The 17654-nt window shown below is 41.2% G+C and overlaps 1 protein-coding gene across 3 annotated transcripts in view; it reads right to left on the minus strand.

The window, feature by feature from the left end:
• LOC117603247 (uncharacterized) overlaps positions 1–17059 on the minus strand; it is an 86320-nt gene extending 69261 nt beyond the window's left edge. The window contains exon 1 of one of the 3 annotated variants that reach the window (XM_034322210.2): positions 12965–16825. The gene's annotated coding sequence lies outside the window, so the exon portion shown is untranslated. Of the gene's footprint in view, positions 1–12964 lie in introns of all 3 variants that reach the window. The other 2 variants (XM_034322207.2, XM_034322213.2) reach the window with 2 other exon arrangements.
• Positions 17060–17654: the final 595 nt, after the last annotated feature.

Here is a 17654-nt window from a genome sequence, read left to right on the forward strand (position 1 = left end):
AGGAGGAAAGATTCTATTGATATAGTAAATGGGACCCTGTGGAAAGTTCCTCTTAGACCACCCTTTGAGATGGCACTGCTGCAACCCTATAAAACCTACTTCTAGTTCTGTAACAGTATATAAAAACTAGCTCTTTTTATTTATGACGGAGGGAGGAAATTTTGTTCAGTATGGGTTACAGAGAAACGGGGCTCCGAAACACGTGAAATTGCAAGCAAAAGGAGAAACCTAGTTTAACGTGGAAAGTTTTGCAGCGAGCCGTAATAAATCTGATAAAGCGGTCGAGAGCATCGCGTCGGATGCATTACTGTTTAATCCTCTGGAAATAAACTGATCGAATTCTTGAAGGGGTAAGAATATCCCTAACTAAAAATACAGAAGGCGAATTCTTTGTTCGAAAACTCGAGTCGAATCGTGATTCCGGGTCTGCAGAGCAGAATCGAGGGATGGTCTAAGGGGGGCTATAACCTGGGCTCTACTTTCCAAGAGGGCTCATTACAACCCTTCCATTTTACTATACTGAAAATATTAATTTTTCTCAAATTTATAACCACTGATTAGCGTCCTTAGAAAAACTGATGGTTAGAAATCGAACGAGTGACCTAGAAACGCTGTTAATGCGAAATCTAATGGATCCGGAATGCTGGTCCGATGTTTACCAGAGTTATTTATTAGCTACCATTATCTAGAAATTACTCGGTGTGCCTACGTCATCCGGGGCCCGGGACTAAATTGCGAACGGTTCCGGTAAGTAAACACGTACATATAAAGGGGGAGTCTAGCGGCGCCAGGACAATTTCCTTCGTGCCCCTTCAATCACGAAGGCGAAGCTTAATGGCAAGCTTCTATTCTGTGTACGTGTGTGAACGCCACCCCCTACACTCGTCCGACCATTACGCTCCGATACTTCATATACGTGTGCGGGGGTGTTTGTATGTACGTCACGGCGACACTGCGGCGAGACAAAATGAAATTTCACTCGGACGATGAATGCCCGGCGTGGAACTGCGCCCCGTTTCCGGCCCGGGCAGCAGCCAATTTGCATGGAGGATTTAATTGAAAAATGCGACAGCCGGACCCCGAGATTAAGCCCCGAGAAACCGGTGGAAAAATTTGGAAACCATTCCGGCTTCGAATAAGCGTTTTCATTTCTGATTCGATTGTTACGTGTGCGGTTAAGCTGTCAAGAAATTTATATCGAGACATTTGAAGGATTAGAGATACCAGATCGAAGAAATAAAGGGTAGTATTCCTGGCACGAGCCAAAGTATCCAAGCAATTCTTGGGATACCAGCACATTCGGGAGAATTTAATATCGTTGCGCTTCGCTAAACATTGTATGTATTTCAAGGGACAAAAGAACCGTCCGTTCAATCTTGAAATCGATTAATTCTTATGCCAGTTTGATTGTTATTTCTTAAGGACTTTGAAGTAATGTTACGATAAATCCTCTTTTCTTATAAAAGACGGTAATACTTTTTAGTAACAGGTAGTAAACTATTACCACAATTTAATTTCATTTTTCCAAAGGGAAATTAACATTATTATACCTCAGAAATAAAAACAAATAAGAAGACCAAATTCTTCTCAAAGAATCCAATCCCCTCGTTAGAATGAGTCTTCGAAAACTTCTTAGAACCAGAAAGAAATAATTAATCCCATTCAAATTTGTGTCTCGATAAAACTTTTTATCAGCGGTATACCGTGGTTTATGCAGCGGTATCTTGTATAAATGGAAACTGGAAGAATAGTGCTAGTGGCAAAGTATATCCACGACAATGACAAACAACGATCACTCCGAGTGGTGATGCCTCGAACTCTGTTTCATCTCGAAAGTAACGAAACTTCTCGTCTTCGTCCCAACGGAAGCGTCAGCAGTGCATTTAACGGATTAAATTATTTCCAACCCCCGACGACCACCGAATCAAACTCTCGTCCCACCGAAGGTTGGCTCATCGATGGAAATTAATATTCCTTCGGGACGCCGGGAGGAGATAAAAGAAAGGAAGCGAAGGAAAAAGGAAAGAGAGAGAGGAAGATTCTTTTTTTCTCACGCGAACCAGCACTTCCACGAATGAGCTCGATTCTACCAGGCAGATTCACCGATTCGTCTCCTCTCGGAGAAAAGAAAAGGCATTCGAAAGCGCGAGATAGTTCCTTACGGTTCGAAAGAGCCAGGGAAAAATCGTGCTTTTAAGGGAAACGAGAAATATCGTCGCGAGAGCTAGTATCACAGAACACTGTCTTCTAGCTTCTGCTTCTTTTTCTCTTTAGTCCCCTTGAGACTTTAAACAGTCTCTTTGGCGTATCTCCGCGTTTTCATATCAGTTGCTTTTTAATTGTTTAAGTCTCTCTCACTTGTGAATACTTTGAAGGTTAATCAGACCGCTGTAAATTAAATTGAATCTAAGTTTAATTGCAATTTTCGAGATAGTGAACGATTAGGGATTAATCTGTCAAAAGAAAAGATAAATAATCTTTTGAGTAGAATATATCTCCTTATACACCCCGGTTCTTTACTTATGCACCCCTAAGATCATATCTTAAAAGTGAGGGAACTCTGTCAAGGTTGGTCAATTTATCAAGACCCTATATCTGCTGCATGCAAAAGAGGCTTAGCTAAATCTGAATTTTTCATCGTTATAATATTAACCATCATTTCTGAAGCGAAAGTACCAACTGGTTAAATTTTCAAAATAGAAAAGAGCCGAGAATGAGTCTCGTGTTTCTTCCTTTTTCTCTGTCGATATTCAACCCTCGTTTTGCCTCCTTTATTCACTGGCTGCCTCATTTTTTTGAAATTCTACACCGTCACAACCACTCTACGACCTCTTTATGAACCGACACTTTTCACGCGCCTAGTCTGACAATTAGCTTTTCCTGAAATCCCGCCTGAAAATTGCAACGAATCGCGCAAAGACTCTCGCTACCCCTGAATTACCCTTTTGATTCGCCTTTAATAATTCTTCCGCGAGAGCCTTAATTTCCCGTTGCGTGAAAAGAATCAGACGAATGTGATGTAACGCGTTCTTCGCCGAATATTATGCAACATTCCGGGTGAGTTAAGACGGTCGGTTAATTAAATTACGACACCAAAGGGGTATGTTTCCGTCGCGAAGTGTCAGGAGGGTAATGGAAATACAGTTTTCCTGGGAAAAGCTGGAGCGTATAATCTGCTGAGATTCGAATACGAATGAACCGGATTGGTGACACGGATGAATCTATAAATGGAGAAAGGGATAGGCAAAGGTGAAAGGAGAAACAGAGAATGACGGAGATGGTTCGGCTTTATAAATTCCCCCCGTGTTTTAATCCCCTTCTAAGCCGTCCAGTTGTGTCACAGCTTTCACTAAATTAAAGGATTTCCATGTAGTTTCCACCCTGAGTCCCTAGAAACCTTTATACACGATTTTCTGTGCCACCTTGGCGACACCGACTTGTTTCTGTGTATGCCATGCAAATCATGAGATACTTAAGTTAATCGTTTGTAAATAGATTTTAAAATACCAAATGTTAATTAAGTGGGTATTAAATTTTTTGTGAAATGAGTTTTAATACCCTTTTTATCATTTTAATCGCATATCACATGCCATGCATACAAGTATTTAATTAAATGTTCGCTAACTCTTTGACGGCGGACCATGGAGAGTACCCCCATTTTAATTTACCCTATGTTTCACATTATTCTCATTCTCTAAATTGTACATTGTTCTTTTAAAATTATTCTTCTAATATATGAAACCCTTTCTTTTAAAAATTATAAATTTAACTTTAAATTAATATCTTCATATCTGTTTTGTAGGTTCGATTGAATTAAACGGTTCTGTACTATATTCGTTTCACAGAGTGTGTTACAGAAACTAGAAACTAGAAACTAGAAACGGTGAATTTTGTAAAACACCCAACGAGGTATTCTATCATATACAAAAAACAAAAAGCACCCTCCATCGACTCTGGCAACCCCAAAAAACTCCTGCTCTTGTTTTTTCTCGCTCGATACCCGTGAAAAAAGTGTTCTTTATCTTTTTTTGCAACGTCGATTTTATATCCGCTGCAAACTCGTTCCGTTCGATACGTCACAGCAGATTTAATCTTCGGATTATTGATAACGAAGTGTGCCCAATTTATGAGCGCGATACCGTGCAATTAAAAGCGTCTGGTTAAATGTTTGTCACAGGTACAGGTGAAAAACGGTACGCGTGAAAGGTTTCGGTTTCTCCAAAAATTCTTTGAATTCGAGATATTTTTCCACGAGCAAGTTGAATAAAGGAAAATATCGGACCTCGTTTGTTTTGAAGGTATTTTTCTCTTTTTAAAACGTTTCAACGAGATAAAAATGGAGGGAAATAACAAAGGGGTGAAAAATTCATGAAATATCGTACATTCCCGATCGGAAATTCCGTCGAATGATTCATAAGATGTGTTCGAGATACACGTTTGACCCTGTCTGGTATCGCGACGATGTCTTAACACGGACGGAAAAAGACTAACGGTGAACTTCAGTCGGATGAAAGTTTAAACGAGCACGACCCAATTCCAGGGGCGTTCTTGCTGGCCGTTTCAACACCCGTGCACGAATAACAACGAGTTTCGCCATTAAGCTCTCAACACCGAGTACAAACGATGATCGCCCGGAGGGTTGTTTCGTCGTCAGTAGAAAAAAAGAAGTACGCGAAAGAAATGATAGTAAGAAGAGAAAGTTTCGAGGGACAAAGAAATGATACGATAACAATTGATAACGAAGAATCTCTAAAATCTCCGAAGAATCCCTAATTTTCGGGTGCCCGCACATCCTTATCTACCACCTCCGTTTAATTTTGGAAAATACAAGTCCACTCCTGTACGAGTAGCAATTTACAGACTGTTCAATTCAACGAGGAAAGTTCGGGACAGCATTTCGCTGGATGTTCCGAAATGGGAAACCAGAGAAACTGGCTAAACAGCCTAAGGGAGAAAGAAAGGTTCGTGGGGTACTTCGCATTCTCAGAACGTTGCTCTCCAAGCTAAAAGGGGGTAAACACGCGCCCTCGTGCTTAGTAGAGCAAAAGCTAGAGCCTGCAGTAGGATTCTAGTATTTCCCCGAAGTTGTGCGTAGCGAGGAATAAAAGAGAGAAAAAGGGGAAGAGCCTGCGAAAACTTGCGCCCCTTCTTTTTGTTTCCCTCAAATCCAGACTTTCTTTTCCCTCGTTCTCAATAATGTGAATTTAACTCTATCTTTCTCTATCACCCAGCCTTCCCTCTCTCTCAATTGACCATCTTCCTTTTCAGCTTTTCATCCCTCTTACCGATGCTGCAGCGAACTAATGCAATGTACTTTTGGAAAATGCGCGTTTACCCTCGAGTTAAGCCACCCCTTTGCTCTCCTTTCAGCTCGGGCATAACCACCAAGCTAGAGCTCTGTTCGTACGAAATTACATTCTTTCAGCAGTCCCGTAATATCTTTATAGCCGTCAGTTTGCTTTCCACTCGTCCTCCCTCTCTCTCTCTCTCTTTTTCGTGAACGTTTAAAACCTCTCTTTCAAATAAAACGGACCAAAGGATCGACCAACTCCTTACCATTCGGCTGTTGCGCAAGAATTCGCCGAGTTTCGGCTAGAATAAGAAGGGCTAGAGTTTCGAACCATGCAAAGCAGCCCTCCCACTAGGATACAGTAATTTCTTTGCAGTCAGTGTTGATTGCACCTACCCCACTCTATTCCGGGTAAGGTTAAATGTACTTCCCAGAGGTGGTAGCATTTTTAGGCGACCCTTTTTCTTCTCCTTCGACCAGGGTGCTTTAATTACGAAGCTTTAATTACGCTACGTCTATAACCGTAAGCAGTCGTTTGCGGTCGGTCGGTGTAAAATTGCTATCTCCCCTTGATAGACATCCTCCTGCCTAAGGATACTCGGCCTAATCTACGAGCGGACGTGTCTCGATGCAAAGGGAAGAAAAACTTTTGAAAGGAAAACCGGCCATCCATCTGGGAGACGTTCTTTGAAGTTGCAACAGTCGTAGGTTTCTCTTAAGTCTGATAATTGGCCATCCGGTTCTACTTAAGGAGCACAAAACAAGAACGAGGAGAGCAAGGAAACCGTACGACAGAGGGATGCGTTTTAAACGAGCCGACGTTTTTCAAACGTTCAGACCCCTGGAACGGGGTGAAGTACCTTCTAAATGGCTCGTTTTGTGGTGTAAAGAACGAGAGGGTGGAATAAAAAACGCGGGAATCTTGCGTCGGGATAACGTTGTTGCTTGTTTAAGAATAATTTCTCCTGGCTAAGAGATTTGCTAGAAACATATCAAGATAAATATCCTGCCTTAATTAACAATTAAATTCATGAGATGCATATCGCGTATCTATTTTTTAAAAACCTGTCGGATTCTCGAACGTCCGTAGCATTTAATAAAACACAGTGAAAAGGTTGCAAATTTAATGACTAACCTAATATTTAAACGGCTTCTATTTATTCATGGTGGAAGATTCTTTTTCTAAAAGTAAGAGATTGTACGCCCTTGTCGACGCGTTTCAACGTTCTCGTTGTACAATGTTTTTCTAGCAGCCGGCTGAAACGAACGAGGGAAAATGGTCGTGACGAGAGAACATCGAAACGCTATTCAAACCAAACGATCCAGCTAGTGGTAATCGCGCGACAAAAAATCCGCAGATCCGTTACGATGACGAGTATTAAATCGCAATAACCGAAGATTTTCCATCGACGAATATGACCGGGTCGAAACGTGCACAGTTAACGGGTGGAGTTTCGTGAATTTGACACATCGAAAGGAAACAGTGTCTGTGTGACGTTGCACCGTGAAATTCAACTTATTTGCAAAATGTTAGCACGCCGGGAAGCTTGGTAAACGACGTCGCTCGTACGCGTACATCGCTGCGTCCTGATTGCGAGTGCACGCTTCAAATAGGGCGGAAAGAGGCTTCGCCGTCGCTTCACGAGCAATTTCATTTCCACCCGTGGAAAATTTATGCAAATCACCTCTCGCCCACGCCACGGAGAAAGAGCCAGCTCTGAGAAGCGTAACGAATTCGTCGGATTATCCGATTTCACTGGGACAAGAAGCTGCGAACGCGCTCTCCGAGTGCTCGCGTCGATAGAACTCGAGGAAAGTCTTAATGAACAGAAGATTCACCTTATATTTGACACCTTCATTGCGACGTTGGGCATTTCGTTACTTGGCAATGATAGTGGCACAAGTCAAGAAATTAGAAATTTTATGCAGTAACAACATACACCCCCACGCGAGCTTCCCTTTTTAGTAGATCCCAATTTTGCCTAATGGTAAATTCAGCCCTGTTAATTATTATCAAATTCGTCGATTCTGATGCAACAAAGCAACTAAGATACCTCGGGTAAGAATATCTTGAAATGGTAAAGGATTTGGTAAACGTACGAGACAAGCGAACGTCATCGGAATCGAGTGGAAAACGGTTGGTTTAAAGTGGAAGAAGCAATTTGCAGGCCATCGCCTGTATTTCCATACCTGTCAGAAGCAAACGTTGTTGCTTACGTCACGGTTACGATCGTGATCTTCGACCTAGGCCGTTCGACGGTCCGCTTTAAATACGACCTAAATAAAAATGAAAAAAAAAAAGAGGAAGCTCGATGAACAAAGTGAGCTGAAATGAAAATTTATGAGCTCTTCCCGATGGGCGACGAGACGCGGGACGATTAAGTAATTAAAAAAATAGCCACTTATGAATATGCAGTTGCTCGCCGACGCAGCAGGTCAGGAATTACCTTGTCCCAAGGGGTAAAGTTGAGGAAAAGTCCGACAAACTTTTCAGGAGAAATATGCAGGTTAATTCGAGAAAGTGAACGGGTTTGACGTAGCCTCTATGAAAAATTACACTGGGAATGATTGATAGAGGTACAAATTACATTTACTCTTTCATTACTTCAAGCTCAGCTTTTTTGTCAACTTTCGACTACTTCAAAAAGAAATCATTAAACACCGTATTACTTCATGAAATTGGCAATTATAAAATTGCAATTAACACATCATTCAATCAATACAAACATGTTAAAAAATGACAAGGTAAAATCCCATGTATCACTGTCACGAATAGTAGATATCCGAACCATCGAAATATTAAATCTCCCTCGTGCCTCCAAATCAATATCAATTTTCCATCCGTCGCTTCATGCATTATTAACACCGCGAGAAATAAATTTCCAGATAAAATGGTTATCTCCGATTCGCGGAAAAAGTAAAATAAAAGAGAGGGACAAAAAATATATCGAATTTACCCGGCTATCCGATTCCATTAAAACTACCCAAAAACAAGTTAGCTCGAATGAATAAATGAAAAAAAAAAAGAAAATGGAAGGTAGCGTGTTTGTTCTACGAAGAAATTTTATAGCAGACTCTGGATAACTTGCCGCTCTCTGGTGGCCAGTTCTCCATACCTGAGTCAAACTATCATGAATTTTATTTCCTCCTCGCGCGACCTGCACCCTAGTGTCACTCTTTCTCCTCTTATATTCTTTTCCCGGCTAGAAGATCGCATTTGCATAACATAAATGTACGGCTGTAAGGGTTGCACGGTTTAAGAGTGGGGGTCGTCGAGAGAGGTCCCGTCTGACAAACAGACAAACGGACAAGCACAACCGAGAGCTTCTGCACGGTAAATCTTTGGATACGACTCTCGTCTAGGAGGTACTTTGCATTCGTTCCTTATTCCAGCGCTCTTTTTGCAACAGTCGCGTGCTTTCGGCTCGCGAGTGCTCGAATCTCATTGGAAACTTCGTTCCTTGCGCCGGCTTTTTACCTTCGCCTCGTGAAATTATTTTAAGCCGGGAACAAACAACTTCGTTTTTCCCTCTCTCGTCTACTTAATAACGCTCTGTGTATCGTCCCGGAATGGAAAATACAGCTGGAATTGTTTTCTTTCCGTCACGTGTAATCGCTTGATGCTCTTTTTCCTACTGCCAGAGTTGTCTCGAAATTCACTTGTTGTTTCAGGATATTAAAATAAGTATGAAAACAGTGCATAAGAGGATCGGATAATAACCCTTTGTATTTCACTATCAACTGTAAAATTGTCTGAAATTTTTTAACGTTAAATTTTGTATCGAGATAATTGCAAAGGGTATACTCTGAAGGTAAGAATCAAATTACGTTCCTGTAATTAATTTTATCCACTTATACACTATGAATGTTGAAACGTTCGTGTATTCTGTTCGAATTTGTTTAATTTTCAAACCGGGAAAAGCGAATTAAGCTCTCAGGAAATCAGAGTGGAAAGCTTTCTGGACGAGTTTCCTTCCAGTTAAAATTATCTATTCTTGCTCGAAGCACGAGGAACAACGCTACGATTATTCACTGTTCGTATTCAGAATTCGGCCAGCAACGAAATCCACCCCGAAGAAATATTTCGGACATCCTTCGTGTTTATCCGAGACGTCGCCGTCCAGACAGATATTTTAAGATTCCATTCCGCTGGGGTTATGAATATCTTTATCGTTCGTTCGCTCGGAACAAATAATCAGATAAAAAAAGAAATTGTGACTCATGGAGAAAAAAACATATTAAAAGGCAACCCTTCGCCTAAGGGGGTGGTTGTTTGCTGAATTTTAATACCCTACCATTTAGCGTATTAGTATTCGCGTCACGACAACCAACGGCTTAACCAACATTTATTTGATTTATATCTATGAGACGTACGACCATGAGGAGGAATTGTTTTATGAAAATGAACGAAGGGTTGTACCGCGTTAAAAATAAACGCGACGACCGGGAGGGTGAAGAGTGTGGCCCATCGGTTTCCCGTGTAATGGGGGTATTTTAAAAAATTCAATTTTCCATAATAAAAATGAATTGCGTATCGATTAGCGTCGTTTACTGACGGAAAAGCAAAGGGAAACACCCTAAAAGAGAAAATCGAGAGAATACGTCGTTCGAAAAATTAATTACACGTCCAGTGCATCGAAAATGAAATAAAATGTAGCTTTTATAAAAATTTTATTTTTCTCTAATAAAATAATTACTATCGAGGTGTATGTTAATATTTTTTTCAAGAGCTTTTCATCTGCATCGTTATTACACGTAACTTTCATGAAATCTATCGGCATTTCATCACACGTTCACTTACACCTCTCTGATCTCATTCAAACAACCGAAGAGGAGCCTTAATTCTGATTGATCGCCACTTCTTGTTCAGCATGTCACGCTTCCTTTGTCGGGCACAAACTTCGAAAAGTTCAAGGTACATAGATCCTGTGGACGGCAGAGGCAAGAGAGACGCGGTGTAACTCGGGAACAATTTCCACTGGGCGACAAGCAACTCTACTTTTCGATTCGACCCTCGTACGGATCGTTCATTAGACCCTTCGTACACGTTTGAGTCCCAAGTTATGTAAAACGTGGAAACTCTTTTTACCAGCTAGTTACAAGACTGACCGCAAAAAGAACCCTACCTATTTAACTAGGATTATTCGCGTTGCTGTGAGAACCACCTGCTTGTTCAATCGAAATAATAATTACTTCATTCGAGAAAAATAAATTTTTTTTGTAAAAGCCACATTTTATTAAATGCTCTGTTCTTCTCACTCGTGAATCTCGTAATTAATGCTTAATTAAATTAAAATTGTGATTTTCTCCATGGTCTGCCGTCTGAAGGTTAAGAAACCCATTAGATATTGGGTCAATCATTGTACGGGAGCCAACAACTGTGTACGTTACTCTATAATTTGACTGACGGCATCAAGTAGAAATACTTGAAATATTTCATGTCTGAAGGCAGGAATCAACAGAGAAGAGAAGAGAAGAGAAGAGAAGAGAAGAGAACAAAGTTCACTGGCCCCAAGCAAATATACTTTCGAATAACGATTAGTGTAACGTTGATTACAATGCCATTCAGGGTGAACGGCAAATATGCTCATAGTGAAACGATTATTGGCAACGTGAAAATTTACACGGAAAACCGCTAGTTTCGAGTGAATGAACATCGCCGGTTAAAATGACGCCGCTATTCTCGCTATACAACCAGATAGAAACTAGCATACACGACCTGGAACTAATGCGACCACAAATTTGTACAAGTTGAAACGGCACCATGGACGAATTTATGTTTAGAAAGCGTGTATATAATTAATAATAAGCCCGCGAGCGATTATTGTGCACTTCCTATTTCCGTTCTACGCAAATCCTGTCAGATAACAAGTAAGCAAACTAAGGAGAAACTCATTTTCGACTAATTCGAAGGTGACGGAAAATCCCGGGGGCCCCCCTGGTTCAAGATATTTTAATAATTATTTTTAAAAATTATTTTTATTCTAATTATTCCAAAAGGGTAATAATAGCTTAGAACAGGGCCACCTGGAAAATGGGGATAACAACCCCTTTTTGAACAGTGCTTCAGACCACTGTATTTTCATAATTAGAAGAGAAACGGAGTTCGACCCAGTAAGAATTGTTCGATAGATACGATTGCACGTGGTCTTGGAATCGTCGAAATTACAACGACTTTTATGGCTTGCTACCGGCTAAAATTTCACGCATCAATTCCAAATGTTTCCGGACGTGTTTCGCCAAGAGCGTGGTTTCATCGCTGGGAAAGAGACGGGTATGGTTCTGCAGGGGCAATAAAGACCGCGGTATTGTAGCACGATAGGGGAATTATACCCTGGTTCATGGCATAACAGAAATTGCAAACAGTGTAGAGAGACGTTTCGGATGATTCTAAACGGTAACTGTATACCTAGCGAGGCACATTTTATTCCACGAGAATACCAAGAAATACGAGTAACAACCAGAACGTCTAAGAGTACTTGTATTAATATCTACAACATCAGATATAGTCTTTTATTGAAATTTGATATTTTATTAAGTAGGTCTCTTCTAAAAAAAAATATATATATATATATAATTGTATTTTATTATTTAAGAAACACTATTATATTTTCCCCCGTTTTTTCAAAGGAGTCAATCATTGTATAGGGATCAACAGCTGTACCCCTTACCCCATGTGTCGCTGACACATTTTAATAAATTATGGTGGGATATAAACTGCGTATGAGAATGTAGATTCCATCAAGAAAAACAAGTATTGATTGTGCGTGCTGAAGGGAAGTGCTAAGTTAGCCTTGCCTTTAGCCTACACGAGCAAGATAAATTGTCCGACGAAATCTTCAAAAATCATCGATTTTTTAATATTTTAAACATCCTTAAATGTAATCAACCGTCTCTCTGAAAAACAATGGTTACCGTGCTACGCCTCGTTCGAGGTAAACAGATTCTCCTTGTAATTCCCTATCAATGTGTTCGTTCAACGAGAGAATGCTTAGCTACTGGCGAAGTAAATATATGCTAAGAAAATAATAATTAATTTCCTAAAGCTCCAAATCATTCTGCTGTTCAAAATAGCTATCGAATATTAAAGCTACTTTACCCCTTTGTACACGTCCATCATTAAAAAATAATAATTAACGACGAAGATAAGTAAAGATTTTCTTTGAAAGCATTGAAATAAATAATAAAGAAAAATTGTTTATTTATTACACAATGGACGTCACAACAAAGGGGTTATAGAAAGAGGAGCTATGCACTGAATGCAATAAAAGGCATGAAACAATGGAAAAGAAGAATCCACGGTACGCAATCCATTCATTTCTAACGTGTCGCTGCGGATAAGCCGTGGCGCGTCCTTGGTTACATCTCGAGAATCGGGTATCGATTGCTTCTCTCGCACGCTGATAAAAAACGAGGGAAAGAAAAGAAAACAGACTCGTTGCTGGAGCTTGTGCTCCCCGTAAGACAAACATGTTGCCACCAACTTTCACCCCCGTTGCCCTACCTTTTAACCCCGTGGCTTTTCTTATTCGAACACTAAACGCAACGTTGAAGAAACAACTAAAGATATCAAACTAACTAAATTAACTACAATGTATGTAGTAATAATAATAATAACGTACGCGGAATGATTTAAAAATTGTCGCAGAAATATAAAGAAATTGTTTGTCTCACCAGTTTGTAGAGACAGATTGTTAAGGGTTGACAGTGGGTTGACAGGGTGGTTGGCGATGGGGTTGATGGCACAACGTTGACGTCACCACTAACCAGAGGTCAGTTGATCAAAGAATGACGGTCGATGATCTGCCACTCGCAAGGCAAACGAAAATTCACAAACGAAAACGACGATCTTCACCGAACGAAGGTGCGCGGACGACTGACTGGCGCGACCGTCACGATGGGGTGTAGCTGTGCGCTGATTCTCCCCTTCCCCCACCATCGACCCGCTCGCTCTCGACGCGAAACGCTTTCCATCCCTCTCCGTCTCGTTTTCAACCCCCGTGTATCCGTCTCTTTTTATTCACCCTTTACTTCGTACGTCTTTCTCTGCTTTCTTTCACCCTTTACCCTTTTTTCATCCCTTTCCATTTTGTTTCTACCCAAGCCAATCTGTCTGTTTTCATCCACTTTTTATTTTATAATTTATTTTTATTTTTCACCCTCTTCTATTTATCTCCACACGGTGTGTCATTTTATTTTTTTCTGTTTTCCTTCCATTAGAATTCCAGTCCTTTCCGCTACAATTCACTCTTACTTTTGTCTGTTTTCTATCGATAGATTTTCCGCTACTTTCGAGGGTTGTATTTCTCTTTCAATACGAAAGAAAAATCCTAGTGTCACCGTGTTCGTGTAGACGAACTTTAACAGCGGGAATAAAAAGGTGGATGAAAAGAACAGGAAAGAAGACGCCGGAACGAGTATAATCGTATTCGATGGAGGGAGAAAGAGGTGCAAATAAGGTGGGAGCGAAAGGGAGACAAAGGGGTTCACCCGAGGGTGGAAGAACCAGGGATTTATTGGATCTCGGAGACCAACGATCTCACCTGTATATCTAAAGAAAAGTTCGGTTGAATTGGAGACGAGATACTTTTGATCGTTGACTGTGTTGAGAGAGGAGAGGAAAGGTGATGGGGGGAAAAAAGGAAATTGGAAATGGGAGTGGAAAAGCACAATGGAAGATCAACTTCTTGGGTTTATGGAGGATGGTTTGATTCTTGAATTGTTTAGCTATTTCCTGTGGACGAACTTCCTTTCTAATGGGGAATTATCAAGCGCCTACTGTATATCTACCTACAAATAACGTGATGTATTTGAAAACGCAAGTCTATAGAGAAACCGCCTGAAACCGTCTCACGAGCAAGAGAGTACTCTCGAAAAGGAGTACCTTCAACGACGCGACAAATGCACCATCATCAGGTCAAGTATCTGAACGCTCGAAAATCGACGGTTTCCGCGTCGCGACGACGAATAGTGATTCTCTCTATCTGTACGCAGCGCTACCAAGCAGCAGCTTTTCAATTTGCCAAGGAAATAATTTACACTTTCCGCCCGACCGGTACCGCAGGGAAATTTATTGTGAATATGCATGGCCCGTTTATGAATATGAATAACCGGTAAATTATTATGCGTCTCTGGGCCTTGGGTACGGGAAGAAAGTTGAGCGAAGAGCTATCGTGCCAACTGGAAACGTTCGTCCAGATAAGAGTCTCGTAACGTTCTCTCAACGGCAACGACACTTTTCCTTCCCGTTCCCGACATCGTCTGCCCGAGAGGAAAACTTTCTCAAAGTACGTTGAATCAGTCTAGGAACGTATCTGTCTCGAAGTATCTTACACAGGATCGATTTCTGGTGCCGCTTCGTTCGCCCAGGATACGTTAGCTTGCTGCACACGTTGATACCGCTACGGGCATACAGGAGATCACGTACAAGAGGTCGCATAAGTAATCGTACCCTCTCAATTAGCAACTGGACAGGCATGATACCTTCCCGATAGAAATATACCACCTAACCAGAGGCAAACTTGGACTTAATCCTCAACCCTTAACCCTGAGTACAAAGATGCAAACACAGCCTAGGCTAATTAAAATTTATTTTACGAAATTACCGATAGAAGATTACTGACATAGGGAATTTTAATTAATTGCACCCCTCAAATCCCTACCAGACCACCGGAAATTTTCCTAACCCCCCAATGACCAATTCACCCTCTGTGAAACTAATTTTGTAACCCCCTATATATTCTAAACAATTTTGCAACTCGCTGTATATTGCAACAAAGCAGCACTCCCATCTGTGCATCGAGCGCCATAACTTTCGAGGTCAGTGGTGACAAGCGCGTTAACAATGATTTAACGCGTAGCCTGGGTGAGCTTGGCCGAGACCGACCGGAAGGAATATCCGGCTCGTAATGTCCGGTAAAGTTCCACTGAACGAGCCTGGAGACGGAAACACGTTCGGTTGACGTGAAACGAGAAACAGAATCTCTCGCAGGCAATCTCGCTGAGCTTTCGTTTTTAATAAGCGAAATAAAGCGATCGCGAAGACGGTGCACCGGATGGAATACTTTAATTTCTGGGTCACTTGCTCGCTGCTGGCTACGTCGTCTGTGATTTAGTGCAAGAGGAAACGACCGCTGTTGCCGGGAGAAGGATGAAGGCTCGAGACACGAATTATGGGATAAACACCGGCTGAAATCTGGCCGGTGACTCTCGCGTTCTTCTTGGACATCGCTGAGGAAACTTGTTATTTTCTACGAATCAGAGAAAATAAATTTTCTATTCATTTCTCTTCTCCTCGCTGTCCTATCAGTCCTTATTTACCCTAGAGACTCCTTCGAAATTTGTATCATTTAGAAATATGTATAAAATTTTCAATTTAAATACGTAATTTTAGGCTATTCGAATGGATCCATTGACCAACTTCCGAAGGTTAAAGGTGAAATGTGAAATTTGCGCCCGATGCTTTCCATTGACTGTAAATTTATCGTGTGTACGTGATTAACTCGCCGGGGTGTTTGCCGGACGTAGCGCACAGTTTCAATCGCAATTCGTTGCTCGTAATTTGATTTCGTCGCGATTGAAATGAACTAATGCAACGCAACGGAGAACACGTATTATAGAATATACGGGACTTCGGGGTGACGTGTATGTTTATCGTCGACCAATTCCGAAATTTATCAACTGCCACGCGATCCAGATGCTGACCGAATTTGCGCACGCGTTTGCGGTCTACGCGAGCTGAATAAACGTTACCTTCTATTAGCTAATTAATCATAAGCGGTGCAATGGATCCAAGGAATAGAAAAACTGGATCAGCGTAGAGATGGTCGTACAAAAATAGACCAGTCCACTATCTCGGCTACTCATCTCGCCGGTTTCGTGTCACTGTCCTCGTAATTTATTCATCGTACACCGTCCATCGTCTTGCTCCGGTCCATTCTGTGACGTCACGCTGACCCTTAAACCACCGACGACCATCAGCTGGATTCAAGATTCTAGCGAGATTTCGCTGGTAGAATTTAATACGAAACGATATCGAAACTCTCCGTGGGATACTTATTCGCTGGAAAAAAAGAAAAGAAAGTAACAAGAGAAACGTATGGTTATTTAGAGTCAAGAAAGGTACGCACCGTTTTCTAGGGAAATGAAAAATCTTGGGAAACTCCGTCGGGGTTGAGAATCTTGGGCACGAAATTGGTCCCCGTTCGCCTCTCTTCCCATTTCGAATCGAATCAATTTATCTTGCTGGCCACTTGGTATTCGTCCCGTATCCCGTCACGTGTTTCCACTCTCAAAATTTAAACGTCACTGGACGCTTGCACGCTGGAACAACAATGAAGACAGATGAAACCACGTTCCACTGCTTCGTTTGCATATGGGCTGATTTTTACCACCACTTGATTTATTAATTTTCAATTTCTAATTTTTTGATAGACGAAATTCCATTAAGGATTTTGAAAAGATTGAATGGCATTGTTTGGAGAATTCGTAAATACCTAACCAAACACAATTTTGGTGCAGCCGAACGTAGATTTTCGCATTCCTGGTTCCGGATACGAGGCGAACGTACCAATCAACGGTGTGGAGCGCGCTCGTCCGGTGACATTAATTTGTCTGCAATTAGAGCGAAATTTCAGGGCAAAGGGTCGCCACGTCGCGCGCCGAAATGAAACGGCGCCGGAACCTGAAAGCACCGACACAATGGGACATAATGAAACGGTCCTCGTTCCGTAAGCTATCGAGTTGAGTGAAGGAAAAAAAAAAATATTTTTACTGCCTCGGTGCTGGCAAGAACTGTTGACGAAGCTGTGTCGCGACAGCACTCTGAATTCTCTGGTACTGAGAGTGGTATCGATCACCATGCAGCTGCATGAGAAAATCCAAGTGAAAATAAATTATTCCAAATAAAATATTATTTTAAGATAAACTTTATCTTAGGTGTAGAATCTGAAAGTATTTTCAGATTTTCTATGTAGAAAGAATTTTCAATAACAATTAATTACAAATTATTACCCTTTCTCTCTTAGTATGCTAATGAAATTTGTAAAAAGTGAAAAAAAATACTGCACCTGCAGATGGATTCAGAAAGGACAGGTCTGTCCGTTAAAATATTTCTATTCATTTAACTTAACAGGCGGTACAATGCAAATTCTGGAAAGTTAGACGAGAAAGTAATGAAGTCGCAAATTATATGCAGAACGAGGTGAAAGTTGGGCCAACTGGAATTAGTGAGGTTCCCTTTTGCATCAACGGGGACGAGTTCCCGTTGGATGTCTTTGGACCCATCGGACGAGCCATCCCATCCTAGGAATTAATTATTCACCGGAAGGATCTGCAAAAACCGAGTGTCTATCTTTATAATCTT

This window comes from Osmia lignaria, chromosome 4, assembly GCF_051020975.1.
Source record: "Osmia lignaria lignaria isolate PbOS001 chromosome 4, iyOsmLign1, whole genome shotgun sequence".
In the NCBI taxonomy this organism is placed as follows: Eukaryota; Metazoa; Arthropoda; class Insecta; order Hymenoptera; family Megachilidae; genus Osmia; species Osmia lignaria.